Below are 19,896 nucleotides of genomic sequence, written 5' to 3'. Positions count from 1 at the left end.
GAGAGTTCACCTGCTTTGTGCAGTTCCACCAGACTCTAACCCACCGCTACCTTGTACTGCAGGACTCGGGCAATCCGTTCAGATTTCAGGACGCCGTCTTCGACGAGTTCAGAGTTCGTGGCCTTGTGCTCGGTGATCAGCAGGTCCTTGGGGGTCGAGGATTAGGATCGAGTCAGAAGTCCGGAAGCTGGTCGGAGGCCCGAGTCTGAATATATCGCTGAGATCACCAGGGAAGTGGAAGCCCTATATCTGCGAGCCCGAATCCGAGACTCAGTCTGCTGGAAGATAGCTTGTCATGATGTATGTGTGAGGGAGGGAGGTTGGGGCTTGTTTTTCTGTTGCTGTTTTGTTGCTTGTTGTGTTCCGTGTTGTTCGGCCGAGCATTGTGGGTTTGATATGTTGTCGTTGGCATGTGTGGCGACACTTGCAGGCTGCCCCCAGCACATCCTTAGTTGTTGCTTGTGAATGCAAACGGCACGTTTCACTGTATGCTTTCATGTACATGTGATAAATAAACTTGTATCTTGAACCTTCAGCCACTGCATTCTTCCAGCATTTTGTACTTTGTCCAGATTCCAGCACCTGCAGTCTGGTTTGCCTTTGTGAGAGGGCGTAGTAGTGGACTAATCTGGCAAATGGAAATGATAGATGAGAGGGCATTTTTCAGCAACAATGATAAATCTGTAAAGAACGGCAAAAACAATCTAGAGCGTAAGATGTACTCTGGTTTACGACTGGTTTTATCCACCTAGGATACGAGTTACTTGAAGAAGGTGTGCGAGTGATTGAAGGAGCAGCGAGAATGAGTATAAACCAATAAAAGAAGCAATTCCCAAAACAAAATCCAGGGAGGTTGAGCAGCGTACAGAGTAGGCTGAACCGAAGAGGGCGGCTTACAATAAATACTGAGAGCTCCACAGAGGGAAGACTTGGTCCAACGAGAAACTGAAGACACTGCCACTGTGTGGAGGCAGGAGATGTGTACTGTTCTAAGTCAGGGCTCTCAACCTTTCTTATGCTATGGAAGCTTCCCATTGAGAGGTCCATGGACCCCAGGTTGGGAACTGCTGAAGACTTGACATCTACCTTTGCAGAAGTTAATGCTAATACCAACGCCACCCTATCTCTATCTCCCACAATTTTATATACTTTAGTCATCTTCCCTCTTAGGTCCTAAATCCCCCACCACCAGGTTCAAGAACAACTACTCTCCTTAAAATATTCAGTTATCGACGCAACTGGTTAAAACCCTGGTCACTTCGATTTAGCAACACTGTGAGCACTTTGCTCTCAATCTGAGCTTTATTTTGTTCTGGTTGTGCTTCCTTGTAAAAAACTGTGTATGATTGATGTGAATACAGCTCATCTGATGCCCCGTGTCTGTGATGCTGCAGCAAGCGTTTCATTGCGCCTGTGTTCATACATGTACTTGTGTGTGTGAGACAGTGAGCTCGACTTTGACTTTGATGCTCTATCTGAATGTTCTGGGCATACGCAGGATGTTCTGCTGTGGTGGAGTGCAGCCCTGTCCTCTCGTTCCAGGTGGAGGAAGTACTGAGTAGGGGCCCCGTTGAGCAGAGATCCATTCGGCAATGGTTGGCCAGAATGTGTTTGCAGTCCTGAGAAGAGGAAGGTAATGTTCCAGCTGGGATGTAGCCTGAATGGTGGTGAAGCAGCTGATCTTTGTGCCTCTTCAACACTCTTACTCAAGAATTGATTTTTTTTTAATTGACTCTCGTCTTATTTCTTCAGTAGTTAAATGTGAATATGACTCTATAACCATTTCGGACCATGCTCCACTTAAGCTTTCTATTAAATTATTGGCCAATGCTCATAACAATAGACAATGGCGTTTGAATTCGCTGTTGCTTCAGGACTTAGATTTTGTTAACTTCATGAACGAACAGATTGATTTTTTTTTTCACAATTGTTACGTAACCGGCAACAATGAATATTAATCGAGACTGGTTTTATAAAAACAACCAAACATTTATTAAACACATATGAACGATAAGGGGCAAAAAACACAAAAGAAAACTTTAACCGGAGGTTAACAGGTATGCAGTTGTTCACCAACTCGCCACTCGGCTCTGGTTCTTAAGGCGTTAAATGCGGAAACAGTTCTTAAAGCGATAACTTCGAAAGTCCAACACGTTTACACATTCAATTGGGAGCGACTTCTCTGCAGAAGGATTTCTTCACCGACGCACCTTTACTGCCGGTTCTGTCACTGGATTCCCGATGCCGGAAATAAACAGTTTAAATCAACTGACTTTAAATTTCTTTCAGAGAGAGAGAGAGAGCGAGAGAGCCTTTGTGCATGAACTCATTGCGCTATTGCAAGAGTTATCTCAATGCAGGTTCTCTCCAACAAAGACTCAGTAAGGTCGATCCTTTATTAAACTGCCAACCGATGCCGACTTCTCTCGATCCCTCACTTCGATGAATTCTTCACTCTCCCTTCAAAAGTCAACGAGACTTGGAAGAGCAAATCTGCAGAGAGATAGCAGGCAACTGCAGGAAACATAAAGTTGTGGTGGTAGGGGATTTTAATTTTCCATACATTGATTGGGACTCCCATACTGTTAGGGGTCTAGATGGTTTAGAGTTTGTAAAATGTGTTCAGGAAAGTTTTCTAAATCAATATATAGAGGGACCAACTAGAGAGGATGCAATATTGGATCTCCTGTTAGGAAATGAGTTAGGACAAGTGACAGAAGTCTGTGTAGAGGAGCACTTTGGTTCCAGTGATCATAACACCATTAGTTTCAATTTGATCATGGACAAGGATAGATCTGGTCCAAGGGTTGAGGTTCTGAACTGGAAGAAGGCCAAATTTGAAGAAATGAGAAAGGATCTAAAAAGCGTGGATTGGGACAGGTTGTTCTCTGGCAAGGATGTGATCGGTAAGTGGGAAGCCTTCAAAGGGGAAATTTTGAGAGTGCAGAGTTTGTATGTTCCTGTCAGGATTAAAGGCAAGGTGAATAGGAATAAGGAACCTTGGTTCTCAAGGGATATTGCAACTCTGATAAAGAAGAAGAGGGAGTTGTATGAAATGTATAGGAAACAGGGGGTAAATCAGGTGCTTGAGGAGTATAAGAAGTGCAAGAAAATACTTAAGAAAGAAATCAGGAGGGCTAAAAGAAGACATGAGGTTGCCTTGGCAGTCAAAGTGAAGGATAATCCAAAGAGCTTTTACAGGTATATTAAGAGCAAAAAGATTGTAAGGGATAAAATTGGTCCTCTTGAAGATCAGAGTGGTTGGCCATGTGCGGAACCAAAGGAAATGGGGGAGATCTTAAATAGGTATAGGAAGCTGGCATGAAATCTATGGAATTGAGGGAATCAAGTAGTGAGACCATGGAAACTGTACAGATTGAAAAGGAGGAGGTGCTTGCTGTCTTGAGGAAAATTAAAGTGGATAAATCCCCGGGACCTGACAGGGTGTTCCCTCGGACCTTGAAGGAGACTAGTGTTGAAATTGCAGGGGCCCTGGCAGAAATATTTAAAATGTCGCTGTCTACGGGTGAGGTGCCGGAGGATTGGAGAGCGGCTCATGTTGTTCCGTTGTTTAAAAAAGGATCGAAAAGTAATCCGGGAAATTATCGGCCAGTAAGTTTAACGTCAGTAGTAGGTAAGTTATTGGAGGGAGTACTAAGAGACAGAATCTACAAGCATTTGGATAGACAGGGACTTATTAGGGAGAGTCAACATGGCTTTGTGCGTGGTAGGTCATGTTTGACCAATCTATTGGAGTTTTTCGAGTAGGTTACCAGGAAAGTGGATGAAGGGAAGGCAGTGGATATTGTCTACATGGACTTCAGTAAGGCCTTTGACAAGGTCCCGCATGGGAGATTAGTTAGGAAAATTCAGTCGCTAGGTATACATGGAGAGGTGGTAAATTGGATTAGACATTGGCTCAGTGGAAGAAGCCAAAGAGTGGTAGTGGAGAATTGCTTCTCCGAGTGGAGGCCTGTGACTAGTGGTGTGCCACAGGGATCAGTGCTGGGTCCATTGTTATTTGTCATCTATATCAATGATCTGGATGATAATGTGGTAAATTGGATCAGCAAATTTGCTGATGATACAAAGATTGGAGATGTAGTAGACACTGAGGAAGGTTTTCAGAGCCTGCAGAGGGACTTGGACCAGCTGGAAAAATGGGCTGAAAAATGGCAGATGGAGTTTAATACTGGCAAGTGTGAGGTATTGCACGTTGGAAGGACAAACCAACGTAGAACATACAGGGTTAATGGTAAGGCACTGAGGAGTGCAGTGGAACAGAGGGATCTGGGAATACAGATACAAAATTCCCTAAAAGTGTCGTCACAGGTAGATAGGGTCGTAAAGAGAGCTTTTGCTACATTGGCCTTTATTAATCAAAGTATTGAGTATAAGAGCTGTAATGTTATGATGGGGTTGTATAAGGCATTGGTGAGGCCGAATCTGGAGTATTGTATTCAGTTTTGGTCACCAAATTACAGGAAGGATATTAATAAGGTTGAAAGAATGCAGAGAAGGTTTACAAGGATGTTGCCGGGATTTGAGAAACTCAGTTACAGAGAAAGGTTGAATAGGTTAGGACTTTATTCCCTGGAGCGTAGAAGAATGAGGGGAGATTTGATAGAGGTATATAAAATTATGATGGGTACAGATAGAGTGAATGCAAGCAGGCTTTTTCCACTGAGGCAAGGGGAGAAAAAAACCAGAGGACATGGGTTAAGGGTGAGGGGGGAAAAGTATAAGGGGAACATTAGCCGGGGCTTCTTCACACAGAGAGTGGCGGGAGCATGGAATGAGCTGCCAGACGAGGTGGTAAATGCGGGTTCTTTTTTAACATTCAAGAATAAATTGGACAGATACATGGATGGGAGGTGTATGGAAGGATATGGTCCGTGTGCAGGTCAGTGGGACTAGGCAGAAAATGGTTCGGCACAGCCAAGAAGGGCCAAAAGGCCTGTTTCTGTGCTGTAGTTTCTATGGTTCTATGGTTCTAAAACTGTCGGAATTGAGTAAATTGGCGCTTCCAGCCAAAACTTCCCAGTCCCAAATACCATATCTTGTAAGAGAACGCACCTTCCGTTTTAAAAATGAAAATGTGTCACAAAAACAAACGCAACAGAAACGGAGACACAACACGTTCAATCTGGAAATCTACGAACTCAGAAATCCCACTGCGTCACCTGAGTGGACCCTTATATAGTCACGGTGGGGTGGGGGGGAGGACATGTCATCACGTGACCTCACATCGGCGGGAAAATCACATCAGGTGACCTCCGAAAGACCATTACAGCATTCTCACAAAAAAAAAACAGATCTCCTTCAGCATGTAACACAATTAACAGTACAGAGGATATATCCATGAACACCCTTTGGGATTCCTTCAAAGCTTATATTCGTGGCCAGATTATTTCGTACTCTGCTGCTTTAAGGAAAAGGTTGAAGAAGGAAGAGCTTGCTCTTGTGGACAAGACTGAGGAAATAGATAAGAAATATGCTACAGCTCCTTCTGAGAAGCTGTATAAACAAAGAACTGAACTTCAAATGGAACACAGTTTATTACTTTCATCCTCTATTGCAAACCAATTAATGAAGACAAGACGTGAATTTTATATACATAGTGACAAAGTTGGTAAACTGTTGGCTGGTCAGTTGAAGACTAACTCTGTTAAACTTCAAATTAATCAGATTTATAATCAAAAAGATCAACTGACATTTGGTCAATCCTTCTTTGATTTTTATTCTTCTTTATATCAATCAGAATCTCCACGAGATTCTAAACATATGTTTGACTTTTTAGATAACCTAGAATTCCCTAAGATATCACACGATATATGCTCTATGTTGGAAACTTCCTTCACTACTGATGAGATTAAGAATGTTATTTTTTCGATGAACTCGGGGAAAGCTCCTGGCCTTGATGGGTTCACCGTGGAATTTTTTAAATCGTTTGCACCCTCATTAGTCCCCTGGTTATCCAGGGTTCTGGAGGCCTCATTAAAACTTGCTACACTACCAGAATCCTTTTATAGAGCATCGATCTCTTTAATGTTAAAGAAGGATAAAGACCCCGCTCAATGCGCATCTTATAGACCAATATCCTTGTTAAACGTTGACACCAAGATTTTTTCTAAATTATTAGCAAATAGACTAGAAAAAACACTTCTTTATATTATTTCGGAAGATCAAACAAGTTTTTATTAAGAATCGCTATTCTTTTTATAATATTCGTACACTTTTAAAAATTGTCTATACCCCGTCACAAACCGATCCTGAATGCATTTCCCTAGACGCTGAAAAAGCCTTTGACAGAGTTGAATGGCCCTACTTATTTCAGCTGCTTGAAATCTTTAACTTCAGCCCGAAATTTATATCCTGGATTAAATTGTTATACCATTCTCCTATGGCGTCAGTTCGTACTAATACTCAAAACTCACCTCTTTTTCCTCTATTTCGAAGTACCAGACAAGGGTGTCCTGTTAGCCCTTTATTATTTGATATAACATGAGAACCACTAGCAATTGGTATTCGAGAATCTCCTAACATTATTGCTATAACTCGCGGGTTAAAGTCTCATAAAGTATGACCTTACGCTGATGACTTACTCTTATATATTTCCAATCCTCAAAAATCTATCCCAGCAGCTCTAGATTTATTGTCCAATTTAGTCCTTTTTCAGGATACAAATTAAATCTTAATAAGAGTGAACTTTTCCCTATTAATAAGCAAGTTCCCTTATATCAGAACCTGCCGTTTAGATTGGTTAATAATCATTTTCCATATCTTGGGATTAAAATTACCTGTAAACATAAGGATTTATTTAAGGCTAAATATTTACCCTTAATTGACCATATCACAGAACATTCCTTTAAATGGTCTCCACTTTACTGTATTCAACTTTGACTGGTCGTATTAATGCTATTATTTCTGCCAAAATTTGTATATATATTTCAGGCATTACCAATTTTTGTTCCAAGATCCTTTTTTGATAAAGTAGACTCTAAAATCTCTTCATTTATTTGGCAAAATAAAAAACCGAGATTGGGTAGAATACATCGACAGAAAGATAAGAGAGATGGAGGCTTGGCGTTACCTAACCTTAGATTTTATTACTGGGCAATTAATATTCGACACATGAAATTTGGGTTACTTGACCAAGATACACTATCCATTCCTAAATGGGTAGTATTGGAATTACATTCTGTTCAAGGCTATGCACTTGGCTCTATATTAGGATCTCCTCTTCCCTCCCATTTGAAACGGTATAAGCAGGTTTGCAACCTGATAGTTAAACATACTTTACGTATCTGGTTTCAATTACCTTGTTATTCTACAATTAACATACGTTGTGTGTATTGTTTTCTTTTGTATTAATATTACTTTTATATTTATATCCTAACAATGTATTGGTTGCTGTATGTTTTACTCTTTGTGTACTAATTCAATAAGAAGATTTAAAAAGAAAGAAAGATCTTTGTGCCTCTTCCTCATCCCGGGCCTTTCCGATGTTATCATCTCTCCCGGCCACCTGTACGTAGGAGCCCGCCCGTTTCGGTCACGCCCTGTACAGGTGGTCCCCTGCCCGCAGAGGTGGCAGGACTTGGCCTCCGTGCAGTCCCTGGCGAGGTGTCCCTCCACCTTGCAGTTTCTGCACAGAACAGCCTTACACTGGGCTGCGATGTGCCCTGCCCTACCGCAGTTCCGGCACAGCTTGGGTTGCCTGGCGTAAACCAGGAAGCCCCGGTTCCCTGCGATTGCGAACGCTGAGGATGGGTGGATGACACAGCCGCTGGTGTCCACCCTCAGCTTCACCCTGACCTGCCTTTTACTTGTCCAGACTCCCAGACTGTCGCTGACGTTCTCACACTTGCCCACGCTCTCCACATATCACGCTGGGAATGTGAGGATGCCAACGACCGGTACATAGGGGTTGAACATTTGTACCATAACCGTTCTCTCTTGCTGCGTTACGTCGGCGAGGAGGGGCTGCGCCTTTAGTAGTGACAGCGGTGCCTCGCTCCCCTTCTCACTGAAGCAGTCACGTAACTTCTGCCACCCTGGGGCAAGCTCGAAGGTGACATCGTAGTAACCGGCGAAATCCTGGACGCAGTGAAGATCGAACATCTTGCAGCCACGGCAATCCGGTAGCACCTTGCGAATGAAGGTCTCCTACTGAAACCGTTGCCTTCTTTCAAGTCTGACCGTCTCCTTGACCCCAGCCCCACAAATCGAAGCGCTGGTCTCTCCAGCCATCCTTCCCTCCATCGCCGCTGCACAGGGGGAAAGGGCCAGATTTCGGAGCCAATGCCCTCCACACTCCACCCCGTGTCAGCCCGAGGCCGCTCCCCTGCCAACGCTCCCTGTGTGCTGAAATGCAATGTAACAGGGAATCACTGTCTATCATCAGAGACACCCCCGCAGATTACATCTACACAGACCGATGTGACAGGGAACCAGTATCCATCATCACCAACCCCCACCACCCCCAGTCAGTTCCAACTTTACGCAACAGACTGTTCAATAAGATTGGGCCCTTGTTTTCTTTTTTCTCATTTCTTTACTAACCATATAGCCTTGGTGGAAAAAGATCTTGGTGATTGTAGGGATGACTTGCAGTGGACTGAAAAGCTTGAGAGTGTAGATATTAAGAAAGAGGATGTGCTGGAGCTTCAGGAAAGCATCGAGTTGAATAAGTCACCGGGACCAGACGGGATGTACCCCAGGCTACTGTGGGAAGCAAGGGTGGAGATTGCTGAACCTCTGGTAATGATCTTTGCATCATCAATGAGGACAGGAGAGGCGCTGGAGGATTGGAGAGTTGCGGATGTTGTTCTGTTATTCAAGAAAGGGAGTAGAAATATATTCGGAAATTATAGGCCAGTGAGTCTTACTTCAGTTATTGGCAAGTTGATGGAGAAGATCCTGAGAGGCAGGATTTGTGAACATTTGGAGAGGCATAATATGATTAGGAATAGTCAGCATGGCTTTGTCGAAGGCAGGTCATGCCTTACGAGCCTGATTGAATTTTTTGAGGATGTGACTAAGTACATTGAAGAAGGTAGAGCCATAGTTGTAGTGTATATGGATTTTAGCAAGCCATGCAAGGCTTATTGAGAAAGTAAGGAGGCATGGGATCCAAGGGGACGTTGCTTTGTGTATCCAGAACTGGCTTGCCCACAGAAGGCAAAGTGTGGTTGTAGACGGGTCATATTCTGCATGGAGGCCAGTGACCAGTGGTGTGCCTCAGGGATCTGTTCTGGGACCCCTACTCTTTGTGAATTTTATAAATGAGCTGGATGAGGAAGTGGAGGGATGGGTTAGGAAATTTGCTGATGACACAAAGGTTGGGTGTGTTGTGGATAATGTGGAGGGCTGTCAGAAGTTACAATAGAACATTGATAGGATGCAAAACTAGGCTGAGAAATGGCAGATGGAGTTCAATCCAGATAAGTGTGAGGTGGTTCATTTTGGTAGGTCAAATATGATGGCAGAAGATAGCACTAATGGTAAGACTCTTGGCGGTGTGGAGGATCAGAGGGGTCTTGGGGTCTGAGTCCATAGGACACTCAAAGCTGCTACACAGGTTGACTCTGTGGTTAAGAAGGCCTGCAATGCGTTGGCCTTCATCAATCGTGGGATTGAGTTTAAGAGCCGAGAGGTAATGTTGCAGCTCCTTAGGACCCTGGTCAGACCCCACTTGGAGTACTGTGCTCACTTCTGGTCGCCTCACTGTAGGAAGGATGTGGAAACCATGGACAGGGTGCAGAGGTGATTTACAAGGATGTTGCCTGGATTGGAGGGCATGCCTTGTGAGAATAGATTGAGTGAACTCAGCCTTTTCTCCTTGGAGCGACGGAGAATGAGAGGTGGCTGATAGAGGTGTACAAGATAATCAGAAGCATTGATTGTGTGGATAGTCAGAGGCTTTTCCCCAGGGCTGAGTTGGCCAGCACGAGAGGGTAAGTTTTAAGGTGCTTGGAAGCAGGTACAGAGGAGATGTCAGGGGTAAGTTTTTCTACGCAGAGTGGTGAGTGCATGGAATGGGCTGCCGGCAGAGGTGGTGGAGGCGGAAACAAAACGGTCTTTTAAGAGATTCCTGGATAGGTACATGGAGCTTAGAAAAATAGAGGGCTATGGGTAACCCTGTGTAATTTCTAACGTAGGGACATGTCCAGCACAGCTTTGTGGGCCAAAGGGCCTGTATTGTGCTGTAGATTTTCTTTGTTTCTAAGTGTCAATATTCCCACCGCTGTCTCTCCCTCCCTCAACCATACAGGTAAAATATCATCAACACGTTATCTACGGGGGAGGCAAAAGGACTGATGCAACATGACAGTGGTTTACAAGCTTTAAGTATATTTAATACATTTTGGAAAGAGATACATTTACAAAAAGCAGGAGGTTAAGGACTAAAATTTTCACTCAGTAGATCAGTAAGATATAAAATGATTCCTTCTCAAATTTAAGCAGCGTTGTATCATGTCCAAGACGGAAGAGTCTGGAGCGCAAGTGGACAGGGGCATCAGTGCACTGTAGAGGCGTTGCATCGCCTAGGAACGGCTGAAGCGGTTTTCTGCAGATCATTGCCAACGTGGACTGTTACCACCTGCAAGATGAAAAGTGAAAATTTACTTTGAACTTGGAACTTTGAAAAATTTTCTATCGAAGTATGTACAGTATTGTGCCAAATTCTTAGGGGCAGACACACACACACAAACATATATACAAATAGCGTGCCAAAGACTTTTGGACAGCACTGTAGTAATTTTATGCATTACACTATACTGCTGCTGCAAAAAAATACAGATTTCATTATGTATGTGAGTGATGATCAATCTGATTCTGATGTGGGTCTCTATTGTGGACTGGGAGAGGGGGGGATCATGGTTGGGAATAGGGGAAGGGAGAGGCAGTGAGTGGGAAGCACCAGAGAGACATCTGTAATGATCAATAAACCAATTGTTTGGAATCAAATGGCCTTGCCTGGTGTCTCAGGGCTGGGTGTGTCTGCAACCACACCATCCAAGTGCACTGGCACTCCTCCTCTGCCACCTGACCCACACCCCTCCCGCGGTGCACCACCCTCGACATTCCCAACATTCTTTGCTCCTGCCAGATTTACAAACTCGATCTCCGCTCCATGTTGACAACTACAGGGCCGTGTGCAGAAGTCTCAGGCACCCTAGCTAGATAGATATGTAACGCTCGGCTCGATCAACTCACGTCCGTCTAGGGGAACTGCCGGAGGCCCTACCAAACTGTGTACTCACGTTTGCATAGGTGCTATGTAATGCACCCCGATACAAGCCCACACTGTAAAATATCAGTCAATACACAATGTACAGTTAAGTTACACTTTATAACTCTTTTTGGTGGTGTGGTTAGTGGACACAAAAAAAAACAAAGGTGCCACTCAGTAAATTTGTCAGATTTGTGCACCAAATTGAGTCGTTGGAGCTCACACCTCCCCGATCCGTCCACGAACGACCTCCGAACCTCCAACAACCTCCGAACTGTCGAATTCCGGTATCCGCCGACCGCTCCTGCACTTGTCTGTCCTCTTCACTCGCCTTGAGCAGGTATTCAAATTGGCTGTGACATATATGTGAATAGGGCTTCTTATAATGTCAGGCACTAAACCAAGATAAAAGAAATACATGAATTCCCGAGCTCCACAGAAATACAGTGATAGTTACGACATTAACAAGATTATAGCCTATCACTACATTTCAATGTATAACTGGTACAATAAAACATATAATACTTAATTTAATAATATGACAAAGTATTGCATGGTTGTACACACTAATTATCATAAAATATAATTATCAAGCAAGTAAAGTAACATTGTTTGCTCAGAAGCCTCACTGTTAGTGAGAAAAATTTACTTTTGTATTCGTGACCACCACAGATGTCGCCTTACTTATACAACTGAGTCAAAGCAGACAGCAGGGCCTGTAGTGTTGAGCAGTGTTCCTAAGCAGGTATAAAAATAACAGAAATAAAGCAAATAAGTTTTTTACACCTTCAGCCACCTATATTGGAATCAAGTATGAAAAAAGAACATCTGATGAACTATTGGTAAAGCCACGAATATTGGTGAATATTAGTATCAAAAGCGGTAGGTTGGCAACTCTGCCTCATACCGTTTCTCTTGCAGAAATGGTTGGACAGGAAGTGTACCTGCGTGTGTGGATACTCACAATATCCTCACACACCGGGTATTACATGGTTAGACCAATACAGATCCTGTTTAGTCTTTAAATATATGAAAAGTGAAAGAAGCTTGAATCTTTACAGAAATTATAATCACATCTATACGAATAGAAAATATCATATTTTGGAAGTGAGAAATGTTAACCGGAGGAGAGCAACCATTTGGGAGGGTTGGAAATGTATTTCATCTCGTTCATTGCTCACTAAATTACTCTTTTTCCTATCAACACAAAGAGAAAAGGAGCCTCTTTCCAATCAAATATAGCGGCCACTGTTAAGTTCCCCGCTTGCATATTTTGACATTTTTTACAGAGGTGCCGGAGTGGCACTCCAGTGAGATCCGGCAGCACTGCACCTCTGGTTGAGGGGTAATAACTGTCCCTGAACCTGGTGGTGTGGGTCCTGAGGCTCCTGAGGCTCCTGTACCTCCTTCCTGATGGTCGAGGGGTAATAACTGTCCCTGAACCTGGTGGTGTGGATGTGTTCTAGGACTACGAGAGGTTGTGTAGGATGTGTTCTGGTGTCCATGAGAGGCTGTGCAAGATGTGTTCTGGATCCATGAGAGATTGTGTAGGATGTGTTCTAGGTCCATGAGAGGTTGTGTAGGATGTGTTCTAGGTCCATGAGAGGTTGCACAGGATGTGTTCTGGGTCCATGAGAGGCTGTGCAAGATGTGTTCTCGGTCCATCAGAGGTTGTGTAGGATGTGTTCTAGGTCCATGAGAGGTTGTGTCGGATGTGTTCTGGGACTATGAGAGGTTGTGTAGGTTGTGTTCTAGGTCCATGAGAGGTTGTGTAGGATGTGTTCTGGGGTCCATGAGAGGTTGTGTAGGATGTGTTCTGGATCCATGAGAGATTGTGTAGGATGTGTTCTAGGTCCATGAGAGGTTGTGTCGGATGTGTTCTAGGTCCATGAGCGGTTGTGTAGGTTGTGTTCTAGGTCCATGAGAGGTTGTGTAGGATGTGTTCTGGGTCCATGAGAGGTTGTGTAGGATGTGTTCTGGGGTCCATGAGAGGTTCTGTAGGATGTGTTCTGGATCCATGAGAGGTTGCGTAGGATGTGTTCTAGGACCATGAGAGGTTGTGTAGGATGTGTTCTGGATCCATGAGAGATTGTGTAGGATGTGTTCTAGGTCCATGAGAGGTTGTGTAGGATGTGTTCTAGGTCCATGAGAGGTTGTGTAGGATGTGTTCTAGGTCCATGAGAGGTTGCACAGGATGTGTTCTGGGTCCATGAGAGGTTGTGTAGGATGTGTTCTAGGTGCATGAGAGGTTGTGTAGGATGTGTTCTAGGTCTATGAGAGGTTGTGTAGGATGTGTTCTAGGTCCATGTGAGGTTGTGTAGGATGTGTTTTGGGTCCATGAGAGGTTGTGTAGGATGTGTTCTTGGTCCAGGAAAGGTTGTGTAGGATGTGTTCTAGGTGAACGAGAGGTTGTGTAGGGTGTGTTCTGGATCCATGAGAGATTGTGTAGGATGTGTTCTAGGTCCATGAGAGGTTGTGTAGGATGTGTTCTAGGTTCATGAGAGGTTGTGTAGGATGTGTTCTAGGTCCATGAGAGGTTGCACAGGATGTGTTCTGGGTCCATGAGAGGTTGTGTAGGATGTGTTCTGGGGTCCATGTGAGGTTGTGTAGGATGTGTTCTAGGTCCATGAGAGGTTGTGTAGGATGTGTTCTAGGTGCACGAGAGGTTGTGTAGGATGTGTTCTAGGTCTATGAGAGGTTGTGTAGGATGTGTTCTAGGTCCATGAGAGGTTGTGTAGGATGTGTTCTAGGTCCATGAGAGGTTGTGTAGGATGTGTTTTGGGTCCATGAGAGGTTGTGTAGGATGTGTTCTGGGGTCCATGTGAGGTTGTGTAGGATGTGTTCCAGGTCCATGACTACCAACTTTTAACCTACTTTAAGATCAATCTAACCCTTCTCTCCTACTTAACCCTCTATTTTTCCATCATCATGTGTTCGTCTCAACATTTCTTGAATGCCCCTAATGTATCTGCCTTTAGCACCACCCATGACAGGGCGTTCCATGCACCCACTACTCTCTGCCTCTACCATCCCCTCTATACTTCCCTCCAATGGCCTGAAATTATGCCTCCTGGCATTTGCCATTTCTGCCTGGGAAGAAAACTCTGGCTATCCAGTTGATCTGTGCTTCTTATAGTCTTATACACTTCCATCAAGTCACCCCTCATCCTCCTTCGCTCCAAAGAGAAAAGCCTCAGCTGGCAAAACCTACCTTCACCAGACATGTCCTCTAGTTCAGGCAGCATCCTGGTAAATCTCCTCTGCACCTCACCTAAAGCTTCCACATCCTTCCTGTAATGAGGTGACTGGAACTGAACACAATACTCCCCAAGTGTAGTCTAACTAGGGTTTTGTTAGAGCTGCAACATTACCTCGCGCCTCTTGAACTCAATCCCCTACCTAATGAAGGTGAGCACAACATATGCCTTCTTAACCACCTTAACAACTTACGTGGTAACTTCAAGAGATCTATGGACCTGGATCCCAAGAACCCTCTGTTTCTCCACGCTGCTAAGAATATTGCCATTATCTTTGTAATCTGCCTTCAAATTCTAGGCCTTGGACCTGCTGTTGCTCAAGGCCTTGAGCTTCCTGTTGATAGAGGCTCCACGGCAACCAGCTCTGGCTCATCATCTGCTCTGACTGGAGACAATTCACAGCTGTGGCCCACATTCTTCCCCTCCCAGCTGCCTGCTCGCTGGCTTGGGCTGGAGACAATTCCTATCACTTGGCTGGTCTGAAGGAGACAGAAGAAAAAAAACTTTGAAAACAGCTGGCATTTTAAAACACTCAGTAAAAAACAGTCTTGGCAGCCAGTGTCAGATGAACTTCCTGACCTTGTGACGCTCAGAATACCATTCAGTTTCGCCTCAGAGACTCAGAGAGGCGTGCAGAAGAATCCATGGCAATGGCACCAGTGACAAGAACACGATGTAGTCAAAGGTTTATTTTCATGATATTATAGAATAACATGACTCTAATAATGCCATCCCTGATACCGTAACAGGTCAGTGAGCAGCCCAGGGAGAGGGGACCATTTAATGCGGTGAGATGTGAGAAGCCCCAGTGCTACTCCCCTTTCAGACAGGTGATAAAGGCAGATTTATTACAGGCAATCAAATAATGGAGGGTGGGTCAAAAGAAACTGCTTTCAGCGGCAGGAGGGTCCATAACTGGAGGAAAGAGATTGAGGATAATTCTTAAGTTGCCATAAATCTCTTCACTTTGGTTACTGAGATTCCAGTTCCTGGGTTTCCGCTCAGGCCTCTTGTTCAGTCTGGACTCAGCCTAGGCCTGGGTCAGAGGGGCAGTGAAGTAATTTCTTTTTAACATAGACAGTCGTGATTTAGAATTCACTGTCGCCTGGCCTGCTGAGTTCCTCCAGCATTTTGTGTGCATTATTTCAGATATTTCCCTGAAGGGTAAACGCCACAGGGGAGCTGGACTATAATGTGTGGTTAAAGGTGTAGTTGGGGGGTGGGGTGGAGATACATCTCTACCAAGGGAGGTGTAAGGTGCTCCTTCCCTCCACTAGTCTGCAGGTCACCCTTGGGCAAGGAATAGCACCTGCTTAGCACTCCCGATCAGGGTCACATCAAACCACGGAAGCAGGTGGTGGTTGGTTCTATGAACAGCCGGTGCATATCACAAGTCCTGGTTATACGACCACGGACGCCAAGCAGACAGTGTCTGAAGAGAATTCATAATGTCTAGGGTCACCCGTCTTGTAAAGACACTGCCCCAGAAGAGGTTTGCCATTGCCCACAGTGCCAAGGACCATGATTGCCCACATCATATGGCATGACACATAATGATGATGGTGAAAGGTGTAAGAAAGTAAAATATCCTTTAAACAGAGAGAGAGAGAGCGACATCACAGAATGTTACTGTACAGGGAGAGCTGGGGGGGGGGGTGGTCACAGAAAGCTAGCTGTGAGTAATGTAGATAACGACAAAGACAAATGAGATTCTACACACAAAATACTGGAGGAAATCAGCAAGTCAGTCAGCATCTATGGAAATGAATAAACAGTTGACATTTACGGGCCAAGACCCTACATCAGGACTGGAAAGGGAAGGGGGAAGAAACCAGAATAAAAAAGGTGGGGAGAAGGGAAGGAGGACACGCTGGAAGATTATGTGTGGAGCCAGGTGGGTGGGGGAGCGGGATGAAGTAAGAAGCTGGAAAGTGATAGGTGGAAAAGACCCAACTGTTAATGTCCTGGAGGGGCCACCATTGTCCAGAGTCTCAGCAGGACAGCCCACATAAATACTGTGGTACCAGAGCAGATTGGATGTTGAGGACTCAATGAAGACATCCCCATCTTAAGCCTCTTCCCTTCCTAATTCCCTTTCTCCCATGGTCCACTCTCCTCTCCCATCAGATTCCTCCTTCTTCAGCCCTTTAACTCTTCCACCCCTCCCAGGGGTTCCCAACCTTTTACTTGCCATGGACCAGTACAATTAAGCAAGGGGTCTCAGAGTGAATGTGGCGAGGATGTTTCTCATGGTAGGGAGTCTAAGACCAGAGGACAGCCTCATAATAGCGAGGTGTCCTTTTAGAGATGAATAGGAAGATGAGAAGAAAGTTCTTTAGCCAGAGAGTGGTGAATCTGTGGTGTTTATTGCCACAGTCAGCTGTGAAGGCCGAGTATTTTTGTATATTTAAGGCAGAGGTTGGTCAGGGCATGAAGGGATAAAGGGAGAAGGCAGGAGATTGGCGCTGAGAGGGAAAATGGATCAGCCATGATGAAATGCAGAGCAGACTAATGGCCTAATTCTGCTCCCATATCTTGTGGCTTTATAATATTGGGAACCCCTGACCTAAACCCTTCCAGCTTCTAACTTTATCCATCTTCCCCCTTGCCTGGTCTCACCTATCACCTGCCAGCTTGTACTCCTTCCCTCCACGCTCCCACCACCTCCCAGTCTTATTCTGGCTTCTTCCCAGTTCCTTTCCAGTCCTGATGAGGGGGTCTGGGTTTGAAACATCGACTCCTTATTCCTCACCAGAGTTGCTGCCTGACCTGCTGAGTTCCTCCAGCACTTGGTGTGTGTGTTGTGGGTTGGAAGCTAAATATGCTTGACCCTGATGGACTGAGAGAGACACAACCTCCACCTACTGGCTGTTTATTAACTCGTAAACCAGTACAGGGAAAAAAAAGAATTGAATCTGCCTGATGGGTCCATTTCTTGCCAGATGTCTTGCTATTTCTTCTTTAATGATAGCTTTCAAGCATTTTCCCAACTACAGATGTTAAACTAACTGACCTGTAGTTACCTGCATTTGCCTACATTATTCTTTGAACAGTGGCGTGACATTCGCCATCTTCTGATCCACCAGAACCTGGAAGGGTCCAGAGAATTTTAGTAAATTATCACCAAAGCCTCCACTATAACTTCTGCCATCTCTTTCAGTACCCTGGGATGCATTCCATCAGGACCAGAGGACTTATGTATCTTCAGCCCCTCAAGTTTGCTCAGCACTACCTCTTTAATGATAGCTATTGTATCGAGGTCTTCACCTCCCATCACTTCCATAACATCTCTCTTTGGCATGTTACACATGTCCTTCACCGTGAAGACCAACACAAAATAGTCATTCAAAGCTTCTGCTAGTTCCTCGTTACCCAATATCAATTCCCACTTCTCATCCTCCCAGGAACCTACGTTCATTTTAGCCACACTCCTCCACTTTATATAATTATAAAAACTTTTACTATCCATTTTTATATTTTGTGATAGTTTATTTTCTTTCTTTATTCCCTTTCTTTATTACTTGCTTGATGGTTCTTTGTTGCTTTTTAAAGTTTTCCCAGTCTTCCAGTTTCCCACTACTCTTGGAGGCTTTCTGTTCACAAGCTTTTAGTTTGCCGCCTTCTTTAATTTCCATAGTTATCTCAGACTGGCTCTACCCAACCTTACTGTCCTTGCTTTTAACTGGAATATACTTTTATTGAGCACCGTGAAAAATCTCTTTGAAAGTCTTCCACTGCTCTTCAATAGTCCCACCATATAGCCTGTGTTCCCAGACTACACTACACTTGGTCATCCCATTATAGTCTCCATTGTTTAGACATAATACACTGGTTTTAGATCAAACTTTTGCACCCTCCATTTGTATGGGAAACTCAGTCATACTGTAATCACTCTTTCCAAGAGGATCCCTAACTACAAGATCACTAATTTTACCCTTCTCATTGCACAGGACCACAGTCCTCCTCAAGACTGTCTCGAGCAACTTGATTCACCCAATCTATGTGCAAGTTAGTCCCCCATGATAACTGCTGTTCCATTCTTACATGCCTGAGATATTTCTGTTTATTGCCTGTGCCACTGTAATGTTATTATTCGGTGGCCAATCGACAACTCCCACCAGTGATTTTTAATACTAAGCCATTGTACCAATATTAACAATGCCCTCTCCCACCCCTTCAATGTTCCAACCTTATGCCCAGTAGGGACAACACACTCGGCTGTTCCAGAGGTAGCAGTACCGGGGGCAAGAATCACCCATGAGTCTAACAGTGAGGGGGGTGGGGTGCTCTTTGACATAGGAATGGAAGTGTACCTGACCTTGCACTCAACGTCAGTGAGACCAAAGAACTGATTACAGACCTCAAAGGGTATGACGAGGGATCACACGTCAATCCTCATAGAGGGATCAGAAGTGGAGAGGGTGAGCGATTTCAAGTTCCTGGGTGTCAACATCTCTAAGGATCTATCCTGGGCCCAATATATTGATGCAGTTACAAAGAAGGCACAACTTCGGCTATATATCATGAGGAGGCTGAGGTGATTTAGTATGTCTGCAAAGACACTGGAAAATCTCTACAGATGTACCATGGAGAGCATTCTAATGGGCTGCATGGCCATCTGATATGGAGGTGAGGTGGGCACTGCACAGGACCGAAAGGAGCTACAGAAAGTTGTGAACTCAGTCAGCTCCATCATGAGCACTCACCTCCCCAGCATCCAGGACATCTTCAAGGAGCGATGCCTCAAAAAGACGGCATCCATCATTAAGGACCCCCGTCGCCCAGAGCATGCCCTCTTCTCATTTCAACCGTCAGGGAGGAGGTACAGGAACCTGAAGACACAAACTCAACGATTCAGGAACAGCTCCTTCCCCTCAGCCATCAGGTTTCTGAATGGACAATGAAACCATGAACACGAGCTCACTACTTTTCTCCCCCTCTTTTTGCACTACTTAATTAATTTAACTATTATCTACATACTGCCATTGCCTTTTGGTGCCACAGTAAGAGCCTTAATTGAGTGCCAGTCTAGTTGGATTTTCTCAACCATTTATGCCCAGAAAGTGCTGGCCCTCCGCTTTTCAATACATAACTGCTGTGTTTGGCCTCCATATGTCACATTCCCTTTCGTAAGACCATAAGACAAAGGAGCAGAATTAGGTCATTCAGCCCATCGAGTCCACTCCACCATTTCATCATGGCTGATCTCGGATGCCATTCAACCCCATACACCTGCCCTCTCACTATATCCCCTGATTCCCTGACCAATCAGGAATCTATCAACTTCCGCTTTAAATATACCCACAGACTTGGCCTCCACCACAGTCTGTGGCAGCGCATTCCACAGATTCACACTTTGGCTAGAAAAAATTCCTCTTTACTTCTGATCTAAAAGGTTGC

General features: G+C 44.6%; 1 long non-coding RNA gene across 1 annotated transcript; it reads right to left on the bottom strand.

Moving 5' to 3' along the window:
• Nucleotides 1-10,404: 10,404 nt before the first annotated feature.
• Nucleotides 10,405-19,284, bottom strand: LOC140212685 (uncharacterized). The gene is made up of 4 exons (XR_011889770.1): nucleotides 19,203-19,284; nucleotides 14,690-14,975; nucleotides 11,465-11,634; nucleotides 10,405-10,606 (listed from the first exon to the last, which is right to left on the bottom strand). It is a non-coding gene; the product is annotated as an uncharacterized lncRNA (long non-coding RNA).
• Nucleotides 19,285-19,896: the final 612 nt, after the last annotated feature.

The sequence above is a fragment of the Mobula birostris genome, chromosome 20 (genome assembly GCF_030028105.1).
Source record: "Mobula birostris isolate sMobBir1 chromosome 20, sMobBir1.hap1, whole genome shotgun sequence".
Taxonomy (NCBI): Eukaryota; Metazoa; Chordata; class Chondrichthyes; order Myliobatiformes; family Myliobatidae; genus Mobula; species Mobula birostris.
This window is presented reverse-complemented; position numbering and strand designations above follow the sequence as displayed.